The sequence below is a fragment of the Gorilla gorilla genome, chromosome 7 (assembly GCF_029281585.2).
Source record: "Gorilla gorilla gorilla isolate KB3781 chromosome 7, NHGRI_mGorGor1-v2.1_pri, whole genome shotgun sequence".
In the NCBI taxonomy this organism is placed as follows: domain Eukaryota; kingdom Metazoa; phylum Chordata; class Mammalia; order Primates; family Hominidae; genus Gorilla; species Gorilla gorilla.
Genome location: NC_073231.2, coordinates 135,021,622 through 135,049,104, shown reverse-complemented (window position 1 = coordinate 135,049,104; position 27,483 = coordinate 135,021,622). Strand labels below are relative to the sequence as shown.

The 27,483-nt window shown below is 38.6% G+C and overlaps 1 long non-coding RNA gene across 1 annotated transcript in view; it reads left to right on the top strand.

The window, feature by feature from the left end:
- Positions 1–826: 826 nt before the first annotated feature.
- Positions 827–27,483, top strand: part of LOC129524242 (uncharacterized) — a 529,515-nt gene continuing 502,858 nt past the window's right edge. Inside the window, exons 1-2 of the long non-coding RNA XR_008667996.2 lie at positions 827–1,101; positions 2,616–2,822. This is a non-coding gene — a long non-coding RNA (uncharacterized lncRNA). The remainder of the gene's footprint in view (positions 1,102–2,615; positions 2,823–27,483) is intronic.

The window sequence follows — 27,483 nt, the reverse complement described above, 5'->3', positions numbered from 1 at the left end:
GTGCAGAGATCAGATGAGGGTACAAGGGATTCTGGGAAGCCGATAATGTTCAATTTTATGATATGGATGCTGGTTATACAGGTTTGTTCAAGTTTACGAAAATGCATAAAACTGCACATATGTAATTTGTATACTTTTCTATATGTGTGTTATTCCTCAATACAATTTTACTAAGTTTAACAAATAAAAAACGGAGTCATTAGGACACAAGGAATATCTCTGTATGCCAAGAAGAGAGATGACCTCATGAGAAATTACCAACAAGTTTTGGGGTGGCTTAAGAAAGTACAGCTGAGGAAATGAAGAATGAAAAAGGGGTATATCAGTATGTGAATAGACCACTGGGCACCTGCTCAGATGAAAAATAAAAAGGAACTGATGTGGGTTTAGTAAATTTCTGAAGGTCCAATAGTTTGCAAGTGGTTCAGCTGGAAATCCAATCAAAATCGTTTTATTCCCTAGTTCCTGCTTCTTCAACTATATCATCCCAGCAGGCAATATTTTACTTCAACCCTGAAATAGTGAAGAATAGGAAAAGCAGAAGGAGGAAAAAGAGTAGATGTCATCGAAAAATGATGTTAAATATTGGGTTAAAGTCAGCCTTTCACCATAAGCTCTGTGAGGATGCAGTCCGTATTTATCTTGCTAGCCTCTCTTGACCCAAGAATAGTTCTTTAATGGAAAGAATGCATAAATGAGTTAATGAATGATTGAAAATAGAGGAGAAAGAAAACAGACTTGGGAAGATTGCCACACTCCATCAAACTAACAAAGTCTTTTGTTTTCTTTGTTTTTTTTCATATTTTAAGTTAATAAATGAATAGAAAATTATATATGTAATTATATATTTATATAATTATGTAATTTTGTTGTATATATACAATTTTATATACACAAGTATATACAAACACACACATAATAATGTGTGTGTGTTCATACACCCACCCTATACATACACACTTACTTGGCCTACAAGTTCAGGGATCTCAATATCCCTAATTACAGCTTACATTGCAGGCTACACAGAAGCACTGCTGATTTCAGCCCTGGCAGGACTCCTGTTTAAACATACTTCCCAGAAATCTTGGGCAGCTTGCCATGGTAAGGAAACAATTTACGTCAGATTTTGAGCAGGGGAATCCGTCAGCGGTGGGGAGGAAGGCGGGGGTGGGTCGTTAAAGGTGGTAAGATTGAGGCTTTTCATAGACCCTACAGCTGATCATTATTTCCCTGATCCACTGGAAGGACAGAGTGGTTATTATTCCTCTTTGGCTTACCCTTGCCTCAGCAGCTCTGCTCTGAAAGTCAATGGCTGCCTGAAGATTCCTTTGGGGGTACCAAATGAGTCTGGCTATAACGCTAAAGAATTTTTCTCTATTTTTTTCTGGCTGTCTTGATGGTTTGCCATAATTGAGATATTTCTTTTTGTTAATTACGGATGGCCTTTAATGTTTCCTTTAGTTCAGGACTGAGGTTGAAATGACCTCAGAAATGATTTAGTCAAACTTGTTCCTGTTGGAGGAATTATTTGCATGACAACAACAAAAAATCATTCCCTATTCAATAAATATATATTAAGTGGGCAGATATTGTTAGTATTCTACCTAATGTTCAACTTCCTTTCCTTTTTTCAGGCTAGCAGCCCTCTCATGTAATTTTATTTTCATTTTGAGAGGGAGCATTGTATCCACATCCAAGCAATAAATTTTTATTGGTGTAAATTAATCTCGACAATCCTATTCTCAGCATTCTTGGAAGCTCTAGTGTATCTTAGTTCTGCCCAAAGAGGCCTAAGAAGAGGAAGTTTTCCTGCAGAATTCTTTTTTTTTCTTACTTTTTAATTTATTTTTTATTTTTATTTTTGATTTATTATTATTATACTTTAAGTTTTAGGGTACATGTGCACAATGTGCAGGTTAGTTACATATGTATACATGTGCCATGCTGCTGCGCTGCACCCACTAACTCGTCATCTAGCATTAGGTGTGTCTCCCAATGCTATCCCTCCCTCCTCCCCCCAGCCCACAACAGTCCCCAGAGTGTGATTTTCCCCTTCCTGTGTCCATGTGTTCTCATTGTTCAATTCCCACCCATGAGTGAGAATATGCGGTGTTTGGTTTTTTGTTCTTGCGATAGTTTACTGAGAATGATGATTTCCAATTTCATCCATGTCCCTACAAAGGACATGAACTCATCATTTTTTATGGCTGCATAGTATTCCATGGTGTATATGTGCAGAATTCTTAAAAAGGTTTTGATTTTCTGATAAAGAAGGACAACATACTGCAATGCCCTTTCTCATTCTTGTCTGGAATGTGATAGTTGCCAACTTGTGACCATGAGGATAATGGCAAGAAAGTTAAAGACACTATTGATGTATTGAACCAACATAAGTAATCACTTTCTCATTCATGCCTGGAATGTGATAGTTGCCACTTTGCAACCATGAGGATAATGTCAAGAAAGTTGTAGATATTACTGATGTATTGAACCAACACAAGTAACCACTTAACTTTAGAGATCTTTTCATACTAAGAAAATAGAAGAAGTCACTGTGGCCATGTTTTTGTGTTTCTTAGAAAAGAAATACACATTCAAAATATACTATATTCCAGGCATTGTGTTAAGAAAAGGACTGGTAGACAGAGAGATGCACTGTTGAGATTACCCTTTGGGAAGGACTTGCTACCGACTACAGGGGACAGGAATCAGCAGACATCCTCCAGCCATCAGCTTCTTCAGGATCTACCTCAGCGTCAAGGAACCACCTGACCTGAGGTCTCATTCTTCCTTGGGCAGACTACATCTTATAACAAAGTGAGGTAAGGGCATAAAAACCGGTCAGGTGGGGTCACTGAGGGATACTCTGACAGGTAATACTAACTCGAGAACTCCCCACCAAGCTGACTCTTGGTTTAGTGTGCATTGCATTAGTGATCTTGAAAGGCAATAGCAAGGAAGAAAGCTCCTGCCCAGAGCTTTGAGCATTGCCCCTGGTTATCCATTTTATGGATATCCATTTTGTGAGAAAAGATAATTGGCCAAGGTTAGAATATATGTGGACACATGGACAGGTGTAAATGGCCTGGCAGGCTGGTCAGTGATGTGGAAAGAAAGGCATTGGAAGACCAGAGGCAGGAGTTTGGGCTACAGGCATATGAATGTGCATTTGGAAGTAGGCACAATGTATCATTGTACAACAGATGAACAGCCACCTGAGAGTACCTACCATCAGAAAGGCACTAAGCAGCCAAGGAGACAAAATGATTAGTTAGTTGATATCAACCAGCTTCTTTCATCAGCCACCCCAGTGTTGGTGTGATAGGCACATGAGCGATGTGGCCAAGGTGGCAGAGATGGAGATTACGCACAAATCCTACGGCATGGACTCCCACTGACCAAGGCTGACGAGCTGCTGAAATGGCATGGCAGTGGATGTTGGATGTTCCAGCAAAAGAAATAAAACAATGAACTCTTGACATAGCACCAATCCTTGAGAAGATGAGTTGGCCACATCAGGCCTATTCTGTTCTAGATAAACCAGTGGTTCATTCTCACAGGAACAGACACAATATTTTGGGTTAGTATTAGCCTTTATTACCTTTGGAATTTAAGCAACGACCACGATTTGAATGCTTACAGCATGATATACTAGTGTGGGATTCCTAACATTGTATCAACCCAGAAGACCCACTTTATAGCAAAGGAGGGCTGGAGGTGTTCTTGTGTTGAGCAACAGTGCACTCTCCTAGGTGATACCTCTCAGTCCCATGGCATAATTTGTGACACTATTTTACAACTGTTAGTTCATAAATACATACTAGGCATTCCTGATCCAAGTGTCTTGTTTTCCCAGCTCTCTAGAGCAGGTTTTTGGACAAGAAGATAGATAGTCACCCCTATTTTAATGCCCTGCTCCTGCCAGAGGACAATTCTGTACTATTCTGTGCAATAGGGCTTATCAAATTAGCATTAACAGCTTAGGAATGATTAGAATAATAATAGTAATCATTAAAATTTAGGAAACATTTGGGGATTTGAAGTTAGGACTCAAAATTCATTAGGTTTATTGATATAATTTATCAGTCATAAAACAAAATCTTACATGAGTTCTGTGCACACTTGTTTTTCCATAAATGTACTTGAGATAATAGACAATAATGAAAAAATATGCCCAGGGATTCTGGAGACATGGCTTAAAATCAGATGCAATGACTTTGACTTTTCTTCATGCCTCATGTCTCATTTTAAAATTTTATGTAAATTTTGTCTTTTTATTTTATAATATATCCATTTATGTCTTGTTATAAAACAATCTATCTCCAAATCTTAATAAAAATAAATGTTCAAAGAAGATGTGCCATATTCCCCCTTTGTCCTCATTATTTTCCTTCATACCATCACATCTCCTTGGTGAATCCTTGGACTCCTAGAAACTACTCGGAAATGGAACAAAGATAAAAGTAGCAAGAATGCAGAGGACTGATCACTGGAGAATACTTGTTCAAACAGAGGAAACAGAAAGAGAAGCTACAAAGAAGGCTGATAATGCATAGTTAGAAGGATAAGAAGAGATTACAGCCAGAGAAACTGAGAAAGGACAGAGTTTAAACTACAGTGTCAGATAAAGCAGGAGTCAACTTGTGAACTTTGAAAAAAGCAGAAATAGAAGCCATAATAATGTGGGTTAAAGAATGAGCGGGAAGATATGTAAGGTTGACTAAAATTAAAAACTCTGCAGTGGTAAAAAGATAAGAGTCAATGACAAAGGAGGGGCAACAAATAGATGAGAGTAAGAAAGGAGGAACTAAAAGATCATGTTCCCCCTGAATCTAAAATAAAAATTGGAATTACTAAAAAAAGAAGTGAATACAGTCAATGACTAAGCAATATCATTAGATATTGATTATTAATCCAGGGTCCATTTTATAAATGAAAGAGAATATAAATATAACAGGAATGAAACTGTTCTTGTGTGTCGTCACATTTTCCCCCTGTGAAGGAAATTTCCAAAGACAGTAAAGTCCATATCAGTACCTTGCTTAACAAGCAAAGGGAGTAGACACAAAACATCTTTTAAAGGCAATTTTGGGGAACTTGTATAGGAAAGTTGAAAGAGTCCAGGTTTTGGGGATTAGAAAGATTAAGATTTGATTCTCAAACAGCAATAATTAGAGTAAATATTCATTCTCTTTGGACCTTAGTGTTTCATTCCATTACAAAGGGCTAATGATTCCTGCTTTAAGGGTTGAAATGGGGGGTTGAATAGGATTTCCTGGCACTCTAAATGCTGAGTCCCCATCTTTAGTTCAAAAGCCTCAGATTGGCCAATGAAAGCTGCTGTTTGTCCTGTGCTACGTTAATGACCCTGACCCAATCCCTATTTCCATATATACTACATGGATCTATTAACATATCTTCCCTCAGACTGTCCAGTTTAAATTCAACAGATGAAACCATGACTGTTCTGTGTTACATTTTAGATGTGAGGATGTACACAGCTACCCTGATTGAGTTTGGATGATTTCCAAGTTTCCTTAGGAAGACATTTACGTGTCATGATTTAGGAAGGACTACTTCTGTAAAGGTCTGTTTATTATTCATATATCGATTTTAGTCTCTGCCTAGTGCCTTTCCTCACCTTGTTCCAAATTTTGAGGGACTCATAATTTATTCAACAAATTCTTATAGAACATCTCTGATGTGCCAAGAACTATGTGAACTGTTGGGAATACACATGTTAATAAGATCTTGGTTTCTGGAGATGAGGTGTCAGGCATACAAACATTCTGTGCAAATAAAAATATGGTCAGTGCTAAAATAGTATTATAAATAACATTTTTGTGTCATTCTCTGAATCACAGTATCTCCTTCAGATACTGTTAGGGGAAACCCAATTTCCTTTTTTTAATCCCATTGTATACATTTATGGGGTACAATGTGATGTTTTGATATATCTATATAATGTGGCATGATTAAATTGAACTAACTAACATATCTATCACCTCGCTTACCTGTCATTTATTAGTATGAAACATTAGAAATATACTCTCATAGTTATTTTGAAATATATAATACATTATTATTGACTGTTACCCTGGTGTGCCATAAATCTCAAAACCTATTCCTTCTATCTGAAACTTTGTATCCTTTGATCAACAACTCCCTATTGGTGCCACCCCTGCATACCCTCTGATAACAATCTTTCTACTTCTATAAGTTCAACTGTACTAGAATTCCCGTGTTAAGTGAGTTCATGTGGTATTTGTCTTTCTTTCTGTGCTGGACTTACCTCACTCAGCATAATGAGATTTCTCAAAAGAAAACATAAAAATGGACAACAGGTACATGAAAAAATGCTTAACATCACAAATCATGAGAAAAATGCAAATGAAAACCACAATGAGATGTCACCTCACACCTTTAAGAATGCCTTTTTTCAAAAAGATAAAAGATAACAAGTGTTGGAGAGAATGTGGGGAAAACAAAACTCATAACTCATACATTGTTGGTGGAAATGTAAATTAGTATAACCATTATAGAAAGCAACATGGAGGTTCCTCAAGAAAGTGATAATGGAACTACCATAGGACCAGTAATCTCACTTCTGGGTATATAGCCAAAGGAACTGAAATTAGTATGTCGAAGGGATATTTGTACCTCTATGTTCATTGCAGCGTTATTCACAATAGCCAACTATGAAAACCACCTAGGTGTCCAGCAATGGATGAGTGGATACAAACAATGAAATACTTTTCAGCCTTTAAAATGAGGGGAATCCTGTCATTTATGATAACATGGATAAATCTGAAGGGAGCACAGTTTCTAATTAACATGTTTCCAGGAGGAAACTTCCACTATCAGGAGAGAAATTAATTAGGACAGAAACAGTTCTGACTTTCTGTGCCACCCTCCTCACAAAAGAAGCACCTGATCTGAATGTGGAATTTGGAAAATCAGATCTACAAGTACACAGCTTTGGTTTTCTTTTCTCTTCTTCCTCCTCATTGGCAGGTCTACAACTGTCCAGCTACTTAATACAGGAGGATAAGTTTAATGTGATGGAGGTGGTGGTGGTAGAAGCAGCAGTTGAAAGGCTTACCTTGACAAAGGGTAAAGCACTTCCTCTAATTCACCATCAACAATAATAAAAGTATGTTTTCTATACATTCCTCAAATTCCCTTGTGGATTATTTTTTTCTGCAGTTATTAGATTCATAGTTGTATTAGTCCGTTTTCATGTCTGAGACTGGGCAGTTTACAAAAGAAAGAGGTTTATTGGACTTACAGTTTATTGGACTTACAGTTCCACATGGCTGGAGAGGCCTCATAATCATGGCGGAAGGTGAAAGGCAAGGAGGAGCAAGTGACATCTTACATGGATAGTGGCAAGCAAAGAGAGAGAGCTTGTGCAAGGAAACTCCTCTTTTTAAAACCATCAGATCTCATGATATTTATTCACTATCATGAGAACAGCATGGGAAAGACCTGCCTCCGTGATTCAAACATCTCCCACCAGGTCCCTGTGGGAATAACATGTGGGAATTATGGGAGCTACAAGATGAGATTTGGCGGGGGGACACAGAGTCAAACCATATCAACAGTTCTCTGTGTGGAGTAATTCATATTTATTATTCATAATATTTAAATATCACAAATCCTTACTGAATTTATGTCTGCTTACCTTAATCAGAACCTTACAGACATATGCATTAATTTCTGCCAAGTGACTGAATTTGTCAATTTCTCTTAGTTCTGTTAGTACTTGCTTTATAAAGTATTTTGAAGCTATGTTATTAGGTGGATACAAATTTTGCAATGGTACATTTTCCTTAAAGGTTGATGCTTTTATAATCAAAAACCATACCTTTTAATATTTAGTAATTTTTTTTGCTTTAAAAATTACCATGGAACTTTGGTTTCTGGTTCTGCATGTAAAGAGCTTGAAAGTCACCACTCCATCCTAATAATAAGGGAAAAGCTGAGCAACTGAAAAATCAACATGGATCAATTCTTCTTAGATCTATAAGAGAAGTAGGTCACAGGGCAAACTGCTGCCTCTAAAGCTGGAGAGACAGGCAGATGAATACAGAGAATCACAACTCACTGGAGCAGAAACTCAGGAGCAGAAATCCCCATGGGAACCAGTGCTGGAGTTGGGAATCCAGAACCGTAATTGACAAATTGTTGGTGGTTCAAAGTAGACAAGTGTGAGACTTAAAAACTCCAGAGGGACCTAGTCATAGGGGGGGCCCACACTTTTGTGAGTTTTGTCTCAGGAATTCTACCAGGCTCTCATAGTAAATATGAGAGAAAAGTCCTCTCTTATTCTGGCAGGGGGAGGGGAAAAGGAACGATTTTGAAATACATCAGTGCACTCTGTTCTCAACAAAATCTGTCCTCAGAGAAATTAGCTAACTAGAGCCTGCCAGAGTTTTATCTCAGCCACACTGACCAGCAGGAAGGGAAATACCCAACTTCAGCCAGCTCCAGCTTTCCATGTAGAAACACCTGAAGTAAAAAAAAGAAAGAAAATAAAGAAAAAGAAACCTGAGAGGCATTTATGAAGTTCATGAGCCAGAGGTGTGGGTTCACTAAAAGACTGAGACTTGGTTCTAAGACTATAAACACTGCCCATCCCCCTACATTTTACCACCACTAAAGGCCTTATTGTAACAGTTCCTTTTACCAGTATCTCATGTCTGGCTATCGATAAAAAAATTACAAGATACACTAAAAATAAAAAAAAAAAAACAATTTGAAAAGACAGAAGAAATATCAGAACCAGGCCTGGTAGGGAAGTTGGAATTATCAGACCAGGGATTTAAAACTACTATGCTTAATGTGATAAGAGCTTTAATGGATAAAGTAGACAGCATTGCAAGAACAGATGCACAATGTAAGCAGAGAGATGAAAATCCTAAGAGAGAACTAAGAAAGAAATGCTAGAGATAAAAAACAGTGTAACAGAAATAAAGAATGCCTTTGATGCTCTCACTAGTAGACTAGACATGGCTGAAGAAATAATCACTGTGCTTGAGAATATATCAACAGGAACCTCCCAAACTGAAAAACAAAGAAAATAAAACTAAACTAAAAAAGGGAACAGAATATTCAAGAACTGTGGGATAACTACAAGAAGTGTAAATACATGAAATGGCAGTACCAGAAGGAGAACAAAGAGAGAAAGGAAGAGAATAAATATTTGAAACAAAAATGACTGAGAATTTCTTAATTAATGTCAGACATTGATATAGGATAATGCTTTGTAATACTAAATATCTCAAAATGGAGTACTTATGACAAGTGATTCAGCTTATAGTGACATTGCTGAACCCTCAGAATGATGAATGTATGTATGGTGGATTGAGGTAATCAGATGTCACCTGCTGTGGCCAGACCTTTTTGAGACCTGACAAGAAAGTGAAGCCAAAATACAGCTAAAGATAATGGCCATGGACACTCCTGTGGAGGGGCATAAAAACTGCAAAGAGACTGACCATGGCAAGGTGCTTACAGAATCTCTGCCCATGAGAATACTGAGGCCTCCTTACCTTCTGCTGTTGTTGCTAGAGCTCTCCTCTGAGAAAAGAGCAGCAACACCCCCATGTCCCCATGGATTGCTCCCAATCCCCAGTGTATTGGTGCTGTCCTGTCAGCATGTTGGTCTCCCTAGCTGAGCTACTCTCTGTGGTTCCTTCCCTAGTACCCTCCTCCCATTGTGTATATTGAATATATTTGCATAATTTGCATAATGTGTGAAAGGCTTGAAATAAACTGTGAATTCATAAGCATTTTATTGGCCACTGAGTCATGAGTTAGCACAACTAGGCTAATTAGAACCTGGCACAAGAGACACCAAACCAGATTCATGAATTTCAGGGAATACCAAGCAGGATAAATGCAGAAAACTATACCTAGCCATATCACACTCAAACTACAGAAAATTAATGAAAAAATTCTGAAGGAATCCAGTGGAAAAAATACTTTATCTATAGAGGAACAAAGATAAGAATTATATTTGACTTGTCCTCAGAAATCCTGCAAGTAAGAAAAGAGTGAAAGAAAATATTTAAAGAGTTCAGAGAAAAAAAAAAACCTCACCAACCTGGTATTTTGTAGCCTGTGAAATTATTTTTTAAAAATGAAAGAGAAACAAAGACTTTCTCATACAAACAAACACCGAAGGAATCTGCTACCAGTGGACCCTTGATGGGCGTTTAGATTGATTCCATGACTTTGATATTGTGAATAGTACTACAATAAACACAAATGCAGGTGTCTTTTGATAAAGTAATTTCTTTTCCTTTGGGCATATAACCAGTAGTGGAATTGCTGGGTCAGATGGTAGTTTTATTTTTAGTTCTTTGAAAAATTTTCATACTGTTTTACATAGAGGTTGTACTCATTTATATTCCCACCAACAGTATATAAGCATTTCCTTTTCTCTTCATCCATGTTAACATCTGTTTTTTTTTTTTTGACTTTTTAATAATAGTCATTCTGGTTGGTGCAAGTAATACCTCATTCTGGTTTTAATTTCATTTCACTAATGATTAGTGATGTTGATCATTTTTTCCTATGTTTGTTGGCTGCTTGTATATCTTCTTTTGAGAAATGTCTATTTGTGTCCTTTGCCTACTTTTTAATGGGGTTGTTTCTTGCTTGTTGAGTTGTTGAGATTGAACCTCTGCCTCCCGGGTTCAGTCTAATATTCTTGCCTCAATTTGAACTGAACTCAGAGGAAAAAGAGCTGTGACTACTTATCACCCCTAAACAGCCAACACAGATACATGAACCAGGAAAACCCTAAGGAACATACATAAAGATTGGCATTGAATACCCACAAAGTTCAAAGAGTTCAGCTCTCTTGGTATTTTGTAGCAGATTGTATTACAGCTGGTGTCTGCACTTAAGTGGATGATTTGATTTTAGGTGAAAGACTGTTTTAGAATTGTTGTTTCATAGGCTTTAGTAAATGAAAATTTCAGGTTCTGAAATTCATCTAATCAGGTATAGTTCTAGTAGTACAGTTTGCCTCAAAGCAAGCCTATAGAACTTTTTGGTATTGGTGGGTGTAAGATATATTTTCTTTACAAACAAGAATGCAAAGACAGCTGAATTACACATGGATGGTAAGAATATGATTCTATTCTTTAAATTTAAAATACTAAGCCTTAGTAAGTACCACTAGATTATCTCCTTCAAATTCTGACACTTTTAACATTATACATGCTGTTACAGTCATTTTTTCTGCATACATTTCTATAGCCAAGGAGACAGCTATAGCAGGGATAGCTTTAAGTGCAATTTTCTTTTAATGTGGGCCAGAGACTCATGCAGAGTAAATATATATTATTAAGCGATCACACTAGATTTTCTTGCACAAGGGTGAATGAATTCTCTGTTTACATAATTGAGCTGTTGATTCTGCTTTCAAGTGTCTTGTGTCAGAAACTAGAAAAGCCATACAAAATAATATCAAGTCCTATTCTTGTGTTCCACTGTATGGCTGCTGATCACCTATTTGTCATGCAAGGCCCATATCAAAAGCCACCTCCACTAAAAAGCTTTATTTATTGTAAAAAAAAATTATCCCTAGGACATGAAACCTTTTCATTCAATCTTAGCAACATTGAATCCTGGTTCTACCAGTTCTTGTTTTGATAGAAATGAGGTGTTGGTATTTCTATATTGTTAAAATCTTCTCTTTCCTTCGACAACCATACTTACTCTCATTGCCAGGTGTAGATCATCTTCCCCAACAAAAGAGTAAATCCATGTAGGATATTGATTTATTTGAACAGACGAATGGCTATGCCATTGTGTAAAATCATAGTTTGTGGTACACAACATCACCATCATTGTCACCTACTTTGTGCAAAGTTCCCTGTCACATGCTAAGAGGATATCAAAATGTCCAAGACATCATTCTTGCCCTTAAGATATTTACAATCTAATAGAGGAGAAAAATGTGTTCACAAGTAACTACAGAGACTAGCTGGATGAAATATCTTCCCTGTGCTGATGTCTCAGAGCTAGCATGACTCCTAACTATTACCCTCTTCTGTAATATTCCTGAACCTTTTTGTGAATGTCTTTTTGTCTCCAACAAGATTGTGAATTCATAACATGTAGAGCTGTTACCTTCTTCATCCTTACTCTTTCAGTTCCAATCATGGCTTATGATTGATAGAAATACAATAAGGATGTATCTATTAATTCAGTGATCATAATAAGTGTCAATTTTTTGGAAGGATTTAACTTACAGAATGTGAAACTTTTTTTTGTAGTGATGTGGTATTAGAGTAAACAACATGAAATTTATTTCCAGTTAACTTGTTTTAACTCAGCTCTACTATTTATTGTCTTAAACATGTCTCTCAAGCTCTAGCTTCAGTATGAATTATGCCTTCCTTACTCATTAAGTGCCGATAAATTTTGAGTGAGAGAGATCTGTGAGCCTTTTGTAAGCTATCTACATGTTCTGCAATTGTTATTTTGAACAATGAATATAATAATGTTAGGAAGTCCTGAACTCAGAACTAAATTCTCTGCCACTGTTTAGCTGAGTGCCTTAGTAAGAACCTCTCTAAAGCTCATTTGGCTCATCTAGAAAATGGGTACACAAAACATTACTTCCTTAGTGTGAGCAAAGCACCTGGAACACAATAGAAATTCAATAAATGTTGTCTGTGAAAAACTTTGACTTGAACCTCAAAAGTAGCTCTAAGGCTCATAGCTTTGTAATGAATGCAAAAGTCAGTATGATGTTAGGAAAACAGTGTCCTGTGAGTAAACTTATTTGATGGCACAATTGAAGCAAAATGACTGAGCTGCTTTCCTGGGAGATAATGAGCCCTTTTCCTGGAAAGTTTCACATTCAGGATGATAACTGCTCGCAGAGATGCAGAGTGCCAGTTGAACTAGATGGCTTTGGAGGTTTTTTCCATTTGAGATGTTTCAAGTTTGAAAATTCAAAATTCATCATTTACTCATTTAGCAGGTAAAAAAATTACCGTGATAGGTACTCTTTACATAAATCCTTAACCTCATTGAAATTATATTGGAGGCATATATATAATAAACACATAAATGAATCAATATATAGTATGTCAGATGATGATATTTACTGTAACATTTTTTGTTGAAGCTGTGTTTTATACTTAATTTGGGATAGTAAACAATTTCATACCCTAATAGCAGGAAAGTAAACAGTTTCAAATTCTAGGGCCTCTGTATCCCAGAGGTTTACTTTTTTTATAGCATTTAATATCATCTGGTGCAGGTGGAGCCCTGGTCAGTGAGTGAACTAATTAATAGTTGATAAGTTTCAACGGAGATAAGATTATTTCTATCACTGGGGTTAAGTATCCTTCATCAAAGCATCCAGGTGATACTGTGAATTTTGTCCCTTAGGTTAGTCAGGAGGACTAAATCCAGGAGAAAGGTTAAATGAGGTCAGAGAGATGGGAAAATAGCCACAATTTGCATTCTAGAGCACATGATCATATGTATTTATAGATACCTGCAGAAGCATAAGGGAAAATACAGTATGCAGAGATAAGATTTTCAAAGCTCCTAAAATGCAAACTGAACCATGTAATACATTAAGAGAAGATTAGCAATAAGTATCTGGTACTGGATAATATCAATTTCTTTATTTCTTTTTATCAGAAAGCTTCATTACAATTTGGAATAGCAATTCCAAATTGACAAAGGTTGGCTTATCTTAAAGACTGGATTAGACTATGTTTAAACACAGATATAGAAGTATTTCTAGGTTTAACCTTTTACATAAATAATTTCTAAAGTGATTTTGCATCTATTATTTAACAGATTCATTTATGCACAAACAAACCTAAGAGTTAAGCAAAACAGATTTTAGGATTTCAGGTGGAGGTCAGAGAACCTAGGTTTGAATGTCACAGGTTTTCACATACGTTTAATGTCTCGATGTTGGGAATTCTCTTAAACTTTAATGGGCATATGAGAGAGAAGTGTAGGTTGCAGTGTGCCAATCATTTGCTCATTTCTTCAAACACAAATGTGTCAGTAACTGGCATGAGGTCTGAGGCTCACAGTCCCCGAGAGAGAGGAAGACAAGTTCAGCAATAGCTATAATAAAAGACAAAATGTGGAGAGCACCATTAGGAAGTTATGGTGTGTTTTGGGAGTTCATAGGAGGAATATAACGCATTAATTTTCTTGTCAGAATATCCCAGTGGGTTTTGTGGGCAGCTGTACTCAGCTCAGCTGGTGTGGGCAGGGAGTGGGGGTGGGGAGAAGAACAGACTTACTGCTGTCTGTTGTTCCAGACAATAAACCCAGAACTTCACAAAGATTGTCCTTGTCAGATGTTGAGGGCAAATGTCTTTGCTTTTACGGATGTACCCATAGGGTCAAGCTCCAGCACAGAGACCCATCCTGGGATGCAGGACTTGGTGCCAGGGAAGTCCCAGGTAAACCAAATGAGTTGGTCATCCTACCTGGGAAGTGTGTGACCTAACATAAGTTATTCTGTGTACCTGCTCAGATCTTGAAGAAGCTGACAGCTGGAAGCTGACAGCTGGAAGCTGTCTGCTAACACTTTCCTTTACCTGGGAATCAGGTCCCTCCCTAGAATGTGGTCCTGGGGCAGTGCATCTCCAGGACTACCACTTGTACCTTTGCCATAGTTATTATACCCATTTCTAGAAAAAGAGATTAGTCTCAATAAATTTCAGTGCCTTGCGTGAGGATTAGGGATCTCTAACATCAAAATATTGAGCCTGTGTGTATTATCTACGTAGATAATTCTTGTTCACTCCTTTCAGTTTCTTTATTGTAATTGGCTCTGAAATTCTTCAAAGGGTCAGTGGGCCTGTCTTCAAAGATAGCATCAAGGAGCGATTGAGGGAGGAAGGAATATTCTGCCTTGTCCAGCTTAAGGAAGAGGGATCCTGGAAGAGCAGATAGGTGGCAAAGCTTTAAATAGGGATGGTGAGCACCGCAACTCATTGGGTCTATGGCAAGAAAGGAGATGAATTCTGGACCTGGCTTGGGAGCACTGTTAGCCCTGAGAGCACGTTTGTTGCAAGGCTGTGTGTCTCCATAGGCAGCTTTCCTCCTTGCTTGTATTCTTGAACCCACATTTTATAAGCCAGCAGTGAGCATATGCTGAATGCTGTGGAGCTGTTTATGAAAAGCTTTCCCCTCTTTCCTAGAGAGCGAAAAGGTGAAAGGAGATCTGTTAATAGCAAGAAAAGGAAGTGGTTGAAGTGCATTCCATGATTCCTTGGCCTTTTAAGCCTGAAGAAGTTAAATAATTTGATGCACAGACCCTGACTATAATTCTAATGAGCAAGCTGGCAGAGAAAATTAATGATAATAAATTAATTCCAGAGAATTCCATTTTATGTGCTCAATTATTAACGGTATTGCAGTGTTATTAATGGTGTCAATTATTAATGGCATGAATAATTAAGAAAGCACATCCACGTTATGATGTACAAGGCTTCTAGGGTTGGGCAAATTGCTCAGAATAAATAAATAAACATGTCAGGGTTCAGACCTATAACATGTTTCAGGACCCGGCCTCCAACATGTTTCCTGGAAAACACGGGTACATCTTTCATCAGAGGTCTCCGTTACAGGGACTCCTTCCCATGTCTTATATCACGATAGTAACAAGAAAGAGGTTTGGTATGAAGGACCATATTTCCTTGGCATTCTGATCTTCCAGGATGTCTCAATTCATCTACTGGGTAGACACTGACTGAAATTGATGACCATAGGAAACTAGGTGTGAGATTAGGGAGGGCTGTGCACATTTAGTAGATCTAGGAGGGCTGACCAGGTAAGCTAAACATGAGTAGTTGGGACTGAGTTTTGTTTGCAAGACAGCAGCAACATTGAGCAGGTGTTATCCCAGCCATTGCAACCAGATTTGAGGAATGGTAAGCAAAAACGTGGGAGGAAAGTATGGTTTCAAATTGGACAATTTATTGGCTATGTGAATGAGTATCCTACAATATCTCTCTGTGCCTCAGTTTTCTCATGTGAATAATGGGGATGATATTTATGCTGAAGGCTGTTTGACAAAATGAGTGAATGGGGTATAACAAGATCTCAACAAATAACTTTTATTATTGTTATTATTCTTTTAGTTATTGTTATTATAAAGATCTTCTAACCTAACTTGCCTGCTTTATAGGTGAAGAAATTGAAGGCCGAAGAATACATGTGACTTGTCACTAAGTTTGTGTGTAGGATATCTTCCCGTTCCCCACCAGATTGCCTATTTGCTCCATTGGCCCTCTTTTCCAGGAGCCAACTTCTATGCATGCCATTGACATGGCTCAAGTGCTTATTAGGTTTTGCCAATAGGGTGACTCAACAGAAGATAAGAAAGAAGGAAGAAGATGAGGTCGGGGTATTTATTTTCTTGGCTCCTTCCCTGAGGGTTCCTATCAGTTGGCTGCGTATCTCTGCAGAAGCCTACAGGTACCCTCAAAGCAGCTGACAGTACATGATTTTCTTTTTTAGGGATCCTGAATGATTCCTTTCAGTCTACACATGGTAGCAAGTTCGCAGTTAACAGCTCTGAGCTATTGAACCATTCTTTTTTGAAAAGTGTGTATCAAATTATCCTACTTTGAGTATTTCTGATAGATGCAATAAGTGAGACGGCACTGGTGTCCAAGACTCTTTGTTCTTGGTGCACCATCTTTCCCACATATCACTTTATTTTATTCATATGCTCACTAAATTATTTATGAAGAATAAGGCCCTTTGCTGGGTGCAGGAGATATAAAAATCTCCAAAACATGAGAGCCCAATCCTCTGAAACACCATGTGATGGTACTCCAATGCAGGGGTTAGCATTGTTTTTTTATAAAGAGCTAAATAGTAAATATTTTAGGCTTTGAGCTGTATGTCTTTGTTGCAACTACTCAACTCTGCCATTGTGCAAAAGTGACCTTAAGCAGTACATCGACAAATGAGTATGACTATGTACCAATGAAACTTTATTCATGGCCACTGAAATTTGAACTTTATATAATTTTCACATAGCACAAAACATTCTTCCTCTTTTGACTTTTTTCTCCAAACATTAAAAAATGTGAAAACAATGTTTAGTTTTTGGGCCACGCAAAACCAGGCAGCAGGCTAGATTTGGCCCACAAGCTATAGTTTGCCAACCCCTACACTAAGATATGAACTTAGCGCTAAGAAAGCAGAGTTAAGGAGGCCAGCGGTTGGGAGGAGGAAGCTGAGAGAGAAATCATAGAAGAGGTGACATTTGCAAGAAGAATTGATGGATTATGGAGTTTGTTTGGTGGAGAAGAAGGGAAAGTGTCTGTAAGGCACAAGTGATGAGCAAAAGCAAAGAACCATAGAAGTACAAGATATTATCAGGGTTGGGGCCTGAACTGGTAAGGCCAGAGAAAAAGGGCGTGGGGGTAATGGGGAGAGGTCACCTTGGCAGGGGCTTCTGAGCTACATGCTGGAGGACCAGAATCCCTGCTGAGAAATTCGGCTTTGGAGGTAGAGAAGGTGGGAGGTGGGGTCTTGGGCTGAAGCATTAGGCAGACCTGAACGCAATCCCAGCTCTAGCATCTTTTCTCTTTTTTTTTTTTGATTTTCAAATAGTTTATTTGCATGATTAATAATCACATTTCCAACAATGCATCAAGCATCTGAGAATAACATCGTTTTGAGTAAACCCAAAAACTCTTCTGAAAAGAACCCCTGCCCACAGGTCAAGCTGCTCAAATGTCTACCATATTTAGCAGCATAGAGAGACGGAGCTCAGAGGCAACCTCCTTTTCCCTTGAATTCCAGATCAGCCTTTGAAGGTGCTTCAGCCATTCAGACAGAGATGTCCCTGGCACCTCTGACAGCTGCATTGCTCCCCTGTGTTTTTATTCTGTGGGCTAGTAGTTAGTTACCTACCACTTTCAAGCTGAATGATTGTAGGCAAATTAACCTCCCTGAGCCTCAATTCTTACATGCAAAATGGTCATCACAACAGCTCCAGCTTCATTATAGTAGTGAGGATTAAATGGGGTAACACACACAGACTGCTCTCAGCAGCACTGGCTCATGATGAGTGTTCAATGAAGGTTTGCTGTTATTAGCATTATCATGATCAGGCTCATTGACTAGCCTGGCTCTCACTGTGTTTTCTCTAGTCCAAATTCAGAGCACTCCTTGCCATTGCTGATAGGATGGCAGCTGGAAAGTTGGCAGCCCTGAGGTGAACATAAGGTTTCCCTTCTAATGCAGCAGTGATGGCATCAGCCCTAATGAGTTTGCATGGGAAGAAACCTATTTTTTTGGACTTGGACTTCAAGGGCCTTGGGCTCACTGGTTGTGGGAGCCAAGGCTGCTCTCCTCAGTTTAGACAACACCTTCACAGAGTGTGCGAGCACACAAGTGGCTATTGTTCCTTTGCAATGTGTTTTCTTTCCTGCTTAGGCTGCAAAGGGAAAGAACAGTGTTTGGGAAGTTCTCCTTTTTAACAATTCCCGCTTGATTCACCTGGTTAGCAGTCTTTGGTGAATCTCCCATGGTACATTGTCTCACCTGGGGGATAAGAAGAGAGGCAGAAACAAGTGGGCATTGTTTGGTAACATCACTTGAGATAAACATGTTCTATTTTTCCTAAGGATGCTCGAAGTGATACATTTGGTGATTCATTTAGTAGCTCTTTAAAAGACTTCAGATCTGATTTGAATGTAATATTACATAGAAGCCATAGCATTTCACTCCTGAGACACTGTCAAGAAAACTAAGAAATGATGGGGAAGACTGATCACTTATTTTTCTAAACAACAACAACAACAAAAAGTTGAATTACAATTCAGGCATTTAGTTGAATCATGAAGCTGAATTTTAGGACACATTTGAAAAGAATAATTTAAACTCTACTATTTAAACAAGTAAAAAAAATTTTATGAAACTAACAAGTGCTCATTGTATAACATTTGGGGAAGAAAGAAAAAGCTATAGAAAGTTAAATAATAATGACTCACAACCCTAACCTCATAGGTTATTTTTAACACTAACTATGTATATTTTCACAATGTTCTTGTTGGTACATCTGAATCCAGATAAATGCACAAGAAGACCAAAAAAGAGAGTCAAGGGAAGGCGTCTTACTCGAGGATACAAAAGTATTGAGTTAAAGAAGGCAGAATGAGAGTTCAATTGTACAGAGTGGTAGGGGTGGTGTGCCATCACCCTTCACCCCCATGCTGGGATAGGGAGGCATGTGTTTGTCCTTCGTTCCAAGTTGCATGACAGAAGCTTCCAGAGAAGCACTAAGAATGCAGACACAGGGAATAGGGGTCTGGTACGTGCCCACCTGAGGACCCTAATGGGGCTGAAGCTTTCAGCATCTCAGAGGCAGAGTGGAGCTGTTCTTGGAGGTGCAGGGGAGTTGCAGGTATGAGGAGTAAGTCTGGCTGTTTTGGAAGTGTCCTCACCTGTGTTAGTCCACTTTGCATTGCCATAAAGAAGTATGTGAGGCTGCGTAATTTATAAAGAAAAGAGGTTTATTTGGCTCATGGTCCCACAGGCTGCAAAAGAAACATGGCATGAGCATCGGCTTCTGGTCAGGACATCAGGAAGCTTTTATTCATGGAGGAAGGGGAGCAGGGGAGTCACATGGTGACAGAGGGAACAAGAAAGAGAAGGGAGGAGGTGCCAGGCTCTTTAAAAAACAAGCTCCCATGTGAACTGGTAGAGTGAGAACTCACTCATCATGAAGGAGATGGTGCCAAGCCATTCAGGAGGGATCTGCTCCCCTGACCCAAACACCTCCCCCCAGGCCCCACCTGTACTATTGGGGATCACATTTCAACATGAGATTTGGAGGAGACACTCATCCAAATTATATCAATCACCCACGAGGACTGCTTAAAGGAGCTAAGTGACTCAGTGGAGAGGTGGCCATTGGAAGCTCAGAGGCTGAGGCTTGAAGGGGAAACGTAGGGTGAGAGACAGGGCTGGGTAATTAGAGCTGTGGATGGAGGCTCATGTGAAACTTCTTGTGGACTCATAGGAAGCTCCTCAAGGAGAGATCATCCTTATTGGGAATCTGCTTTCGCAGAGGCCACAAGGACCAGATTATGTCTGAGCCTGCCAGTGTCACTCTCACCTCTCTCCCTTCATTTGCCTCAACTCTGGGGGAGCCCAAAGGCAGCTTCATGGAGCGAAAGAGTAGAAGAGAAAGGCCAGAGGAGAGAGAAGCAGCTGACTATGTATCTCTCCCTCATTGCAGCCTCCTAAGTGTGATGGTTGATATTGAGTGTCAACTTAATTGGATTGAAGGTTGCAAAGTATTGTTCCTGGGTGTGTCTGTGAGGGTGTTGCCAAAGGAGATTAACATTTGAGTCAGTGGACTGGGAAAGATAGGCCCACCCTCAATCTGGGTGGGGACAATCTAATCAGCTGCCAGCTCAGCCAAATAAAAGCAGGCAGAACATGAAAACACTAGACTGGCTTAGCCTCCCAACCTACATCTTTCTGCCATGCTGGATGCTTCCTGCTCTCAAACATCAAACTCCAAGTTCTTCAGCTTTGGGACTTGGACTGGCCTCCTTGCTCCTCAGCTTGCAGACAGACTATTGTGGGTCCTCAAATTGTGATCCTGTGAGTCAATCTACTTAAAAAACTCCCCTTTATATATACGTCTATCCTATTAGTTCTGTCCCTCTAGAAAACCCTGAATAATACACTAAGCATGAAGCAGGACCCTGAGTTGGTACAGATATAAAATTTTAAGTTGCATTAGTGGATGGTGTATATACTACTTTAATTATTTGATTAAATCATTATTAAATTATTGAATGGTATATTTTAATTATTAAAATGAGGCTTTTCATGCCTGAAGGTGACTAAAGACAATATAAAATACATATATGTGTGTGTATATGCATATAAAATACATATACATATATAAAATCTGAGATGACCTGGAAAAGTTAAAGGCCTGCCTCAAGAGTTCCATTGCACAAGTTTAAAGGAACAGCTGAAAAAAGAAAGTTGCCTTCTGCTTATACCCTCTGGAGTTCATTATGACCAACAAAACATGCTCACATCAAGTTGATATAATAGAGGTTATACAATTTTGACTTTTGCCTTATTATTTAAGATTATAACTTGAGTACTTCCTCATATGCAAGAAGAAGTTTCATAACTATTTCATGGCTGTATGATGATCCACTCAATGAATGTGCTTCTCCAGTGATTAGATATTTGGATTGTTTCAAATAATTTACATTGTATGCTCAGAATTATTGCATATACAACTATAGAAGCCAAGTGGAACAAGTAATGTTGAACTCTAATTTGTTTTTCACAAAGCATTGGAGTGAATGAACGTTACCACTCACTGGGGGGAATCAACCTAAAACATTAGATTTTCAAGAAATGTGGGCTTCTTTAAAACAACAGGCCACTTGTCCCACTTGACTAAATTCAGAATGATTCTACACAGGAAGTGGGAGGAGCGGGCTCTCAGCCCTCCATTGGGCAATCTGACAAGCTTCCACAGAGGGTATCAGAGATACCACAGATTTAACAGTGAACCAATACCCTGAATGATTTTGATTTCGGGATAGATAGTACACACAACCTAGGAAATTCCCTTTCCCAAAAGTTACTGAACCTATCTTTTCTAGTATTATTAATCCCCAGGACCCACAGTATTTCATCAGGGCTTTAAAATAAGCCTGACCAGTGAGTAGGAGAAATTCATTCTCCCCATTTAGCAGATGAGAAAACTGAGGCTCAGAGCTTTTCCAAATTCACTCTATTGGTGGGTAGCAGAGCCTGAGGACTAGAACCTTCTCTCTCCTAATTCATATGTATGTATGCATGCATCTATGTATGTATGTATATAATTGACACTACTTGCAATAATCTGGAATGCATGTATATAGATATAAAATTTTGACACTATTGGCAATAGTCTAGTACTGGGATGGTTTGCTTGGGTGAGGAGACCCTGGAATGTGATATGGTCTGATTTCACTGGTGCAGTGTATGTTCAATTCTTCAAATTCTTGAATTTCAAGCCAGAGCTGAGCATTTAGCAATTAAGAAAACTCAGTGAAGTATGGTCTCGAAGAGGGAGAGAGCTCTATTCAAAGTGCTTTTTAGAATATACAGCATTTCCTTCCCTTGATGAATACAGTGATCTAAGCTCTCCATTATTCAAACATGGGGTGAATAATAATAAGGCGCTGGCTGGGACTATTAAAGTGAAAAAAATACTTCGAGGGTTTTATAAGCCTTTACATTTAAACTCGTTCGACCTCTTCTCTTGGAGAAAACGTTCCCAAGACTCCTTTGCTGCATGCTATTTTATTTTCTATTCAGGTAAGAGTTGCTAAGAAATCCTTGCTCTCTCCAATGTAAGAGGCAGTGGGTTATAGAATCATCAAAAGAAGACACAGGGAATAACTGCAAGGCGATTGCCTTCCTCCTATGGGGACAAATGCTGGATTCCACCCTATAATGTGTTCCTTGTGAAGCTGAATCTGATTTCACTGGTGGGTGTAACCAGAGACCTTTGCCCCCAAATTCATTGCAAGCGGCTGTGGACAACAAAGGCCCCTCGACGACTGATGAGGAGTTCTTCTGGAGTGAGCGTAATCCAAAACCCATCACAGAGTTTTATTAGAACCAGCAAAGGCGACAGAACTATTGGTCATGACTCCAAAGAAGTTAGAGAAAACCCACACACCTCAGGTACTGATGCAAAGCTATTGCTTTAGCCAGAGGCTTGCATCAGGGTTTTTTGTTTTCTTGCTTTTTTTCTTTTTTAATTTCTTTCTCTTTGACTGAAGGCAGAAGAAAGTACCAGTGTTGTCAAATTTGGGCCACTATTTTGGCTTTATTTTTTCAGCTTTTCGGGAAAATGTGATCACAAACCTCTTCTGTTAGTTTAAATTTGACACACATCATCTCTAACTCAGGGTGCTTATGGGAACTAAGTAGAACTTAGCCTTAGCTTAACTTGTTTGCTTGGCAATATCCACTTATTTTTATTGTCTTTTTTAGGGGAGAAGACAAACCCTTAAGAATTAATGGAATACAATTCAGACTGAGTCACAAACCTAGCTTTTATCAGTTATCGGGATGCTACCCCAGGAAACGTTCTCAACTTCCCAGTGGGTTTTGAGACAGCAATTATATCAAAAGCAGTCTAATTACTTAGGGCTCATCATTTTAATTTCACAGATGAGAAAATAAATGTTACTGAGAGAAATTCTATACTTTGCACAAAGAGCAGAGTGAGCAGGTGTGGAGCTAGATGCTCACCGAAGCTCATTCACCATGCACTCAGTTCGCTCTGCAGTGTTTCCTTCTGTAGAAAATACATTCTCTAGATTGCACTTTCCATAGGAAATTCACCTACTCTTCCTTCCCCAATCATGCACTTTGCCAAATTTTGGACCAACATATAAACACAAACCTTAGTTTAATTCTGAACTCCAATTTGCTTTTTTTTTTGAGATGGAGTCTCACTCTGTCACCCAGGCTGGAGTGCAGTGGCATGATCTCAGCTCCCGGGTTCACACCATTCTCCTGCCTCTGCCTCCCAAGTAGCTGGGACTACAGGTGCCTGCCACCATGCCCGGCTAATTTTCTTTGTATTTTTAGTAGAGACGGGGTTTCACCTTGTTAGCCAGGATGGTCTCGATCTCCTGACCTTGTGATCTGCCCGCCTTGGCATCCCAAAGTGCTGGGATTACAGGTGTGAGCCACCGTGCCTCACCTCCAATTTGCTTTTAATCACCTCTCCTGCATTTCTTGATCTAAACTGGCATCACAATATGCTATAAATTATGGAAAGGAGGGATTTTTGATGTGTGGGATATCAGAGCATTCATAATTCTGTTTCCAGAAACATACTACTTTCTGGACCACCCCAAATAGTACATCAATGGAGGTTTTGAGATAATTCTATTATGACAGCATGGATGATACTATAGTATAGTTTTTATTTTATATGTCTATCAAATCAACTAGTTTTAAACTCAAATAGGGCAGGTGCTGAGTTTCCTAAATTTGTAAGTGAATTTAATTAGGTACATGAATTGGCTGTAGGACATTTTTCTAGACCGAACCAAATAAAACTTTACATTGGGTACATACACACACAGTCATTTAACAGACTCATATTCACACTTAAAAAAATTTACTGTATTTAATAAACTCCTACTTCGTATAAGCCAATATACTGTCTATACCAGGCAGTGAGCCATACATATGAGGTCTCTGCCCTCACAAAGCCTCCTGGTTAGCTGGGAAAACATAATTATACAAATAATGGCAAGTGCAAAGAGTTTAATGAAGAAATAAGGTGGGGGCTATGTAGGCATAGCTTTAAGAAGTGTGGGCAGAGATTGCTAAGAGGGCTTTCTGGAGAGTATAGCATTTAAGCAGAAATGTAAAGAGTGGTCAGGAATTAATTAGGTAAACTGGGATGGGGAGAAAGTTTATTCTAAGCATAAGTAACCAACACATGATAACATCAAAGATGGGACAATCTATGGCACTTTTCTGACACCGACAAAAGTCCAGTGTGGCTGAATTGTAGAAATAAAGTCCTGTGGTGGGTTTGAGGGGGTGCTGAAGTAATGGGTCAGGAACGTGGTGGCACCAAAGAGCAATCGGTGCTGATGCACTTAAAATTTTGAGCAGCAAGATTTGATTTGAATTTTTTAAAAAATGCCTACATTTCCACATAAAGCATGAATTGGGAGGGTGCAAGGATGGATTTGAAAAGACTAGTAAGGACGCAAATATAATAAAGTTACATAGGCTGGTGGCTTTAACTAGGATGAAAAGTGTAGAATAGAAGAGGAGAGAGTTAAGCAAATGGATTTGAAAAATACTGAGGGAGTGTAATCAATCAGTTATTGATTGACTTTATCCATGTGGGAGGATAAAAAAAGTGATCCAAGACAAAGTTGCAAATTTCTAATTTTAACAACTATTGGATGGTGGTACCATTTATCAACATAAAAAACCTGGGGAAAGAGCAAATTTGGAGTGGGATGGTCATAATAACTGTATTACCTGACAATTACTGAGCATTTACTATGTGCCAATAACTGTTTTGTATATATGTATATGCTCATTTCATTTTCTTATTACTTTTAAGTAGATACAGTTATGAATAGTTTATTTAACCCCCCCGCCCCCACCCCCCCCACACACACATTGAGTCATATAGCTGTACCTGGAAGGACTAAGATTTCAACACAGTCTAATCTTAGAAACTCTGAGTTTACTTATTACCCTATGTGAGGGTTCATGTAGAAATGGTGATTAGCAAATGAAATATATAGTTCGAGATCTCAGAAGCGAAGACTAAGCAAAAGATCTACACTAGGGTCTCATTGGATTAGTCATGATGGGCTATAAAATCTCAATGTTTTAACAGAAGAAATGTTTATTTCTTGCTCATGTGTCCCTCTCTGGTGGCTCTCCTCGGCAGCTCCTCTCCAAACATTGACTCAGGGATCTAGACTTCTTCCAACCCGTGGTTCAACCACTCTTTGGAATTTCCTTGGAGTCCTCCACTGGTTTCTCTGCATTCAGTTAGCTGATGAACTAGGAGAAAGGAGTGCAAGATTTCTCATGGTATTTTAAGGGGCAAGAACTGGAAGTGGTATGCACCATTTCCACCCAAATTATAGTGGCCAGAGCAATTCCTGTATCCATAACTGGTCACTTACATTTAGCTCTTGGCTCAGGAGGAAAATAGATTTTTCATAATCATATAGATGGTGATTGAAGCTATGGGAGTGAATGAGCTCACTTAATGAATGAGTAAAGACTTAGAAAGATGGCCTAGGTCCGATATCTGACAAGATCTGTATAATAATGATGATGATTAGTAATAGTGAAAACTTTTAGAGCACTTACCGTGTTCCAGGCACATTTACATATATTAATTCATGGACTCCTTATAAAAGCCCTTTGATGTACTGCTATTATTATATCTTTTTATATAGATAAAGAAATAAAGTTACAGAGATAGTAAATAACTCTCTGGAGGTCACATAGTAAGTAAGTGGCAGAATAAGAATTTGAAGGCAAGTAGTTTGTTTCCAGAGTCTATGAGTTTAATCTATGTCATATGCTACATAATTACTAACCTCAAGTACCTGAAAAATGTCACATTAATATGTAAGTATCTTTGCTACGAGTTCCCAAGGGGCAGGACTAAAACTAATAAATGGAATTTAAATTATGGAAGTGTTCAGCCCTGGAAGAAGGCAGCTCTAACAGAGCTATCTAAAAGAAAGCAAACTGCATCCTGAGCTAGTGAGATTCTCATCAGTTGAAGTACCCAAGCATAAGAAGAACAAATCCTTGGTAAGGATGTGATAGAGAGGATTCAAGCATCAAATGAGTGCTTGGGAGAGATAACATTTTTTATTATTAATTTTTATTTTAAGTTCCAGGATACAAAACATTTATGTTTTCCATATATTCACCAATTTCTTCCAGTGAATGTATAACACTTCTGCCAGCCTGATTTCTGAATTAGTTACTTATAGTAAGTTCCAATTTCTGTATTTTCCACGTACTGGCCCTAAAATAGGAGGAGAAAGGAAAGAAAACATAAAAGAAGAATGTGCCTCTGTCATTCAGATCTTATAACTTACATAAAGAGAGAAGACACACACGCGTGTATCATCCCTTGAATTGCCAGAGAGCCACCTATTTAGAATCTAATCGGGAAGAGATTGAGAAGTGATTTATAGATGGCAGAGGATCTCAAGGTTAGTTCAGATGTATTAGCTCTCTGCACAAAAGTCCTTTTGTCTCTTCACTATCAAGGTGGTTCTCCAGTTTTAGCAAGCATTGAATCACTTGAAGGGCTTGTTAAATCAACCTCAACTTTCTTATTCAGTAGATTTGGATTAGGGCCTGCAAATCTGCATTTCTAACAAGTTCCCAGGTGATGTTGCTGCTGCCGGTCATGTGATCACACTTTGGTATTCCTGCTCCAAGGCTTATCACTCAATACCATAATCTTCTCTTTATGTGTCTAGCTTCTTCTTTTGAACTGGAACACAGATGATCTTGTCTTCGAATATGCAGGGTCTACCCTATTGTTCCTCAGTAAATTTGTGTGAAGTAAGTAATTTGAAAGAAATGTGTAGTTTTCTAGAAGCACAAAGAGGGAAAGAAACTATGGCAGTCAGCAGGGAAGAATCCTATGTTCTCTCCTCCCACATGTTTGGAAACATGATTCATGCAAGGAGGTGTCTTAGATTAGAAGCAACCTTATGCAAGTACAAATGTGTATACAAATACCCCATTTTATAAGTATGCACGCAGGACTACAGTCCCCAGAGGGGCATCAGAATATTTTCTTCTCACCTTTCTTTTTTGTCATTTTCCTTCCTCTTCAGACTGTCACAGCCACTTCATGAAGGAAAATATTCTTTCTTGTATGTTGAATGT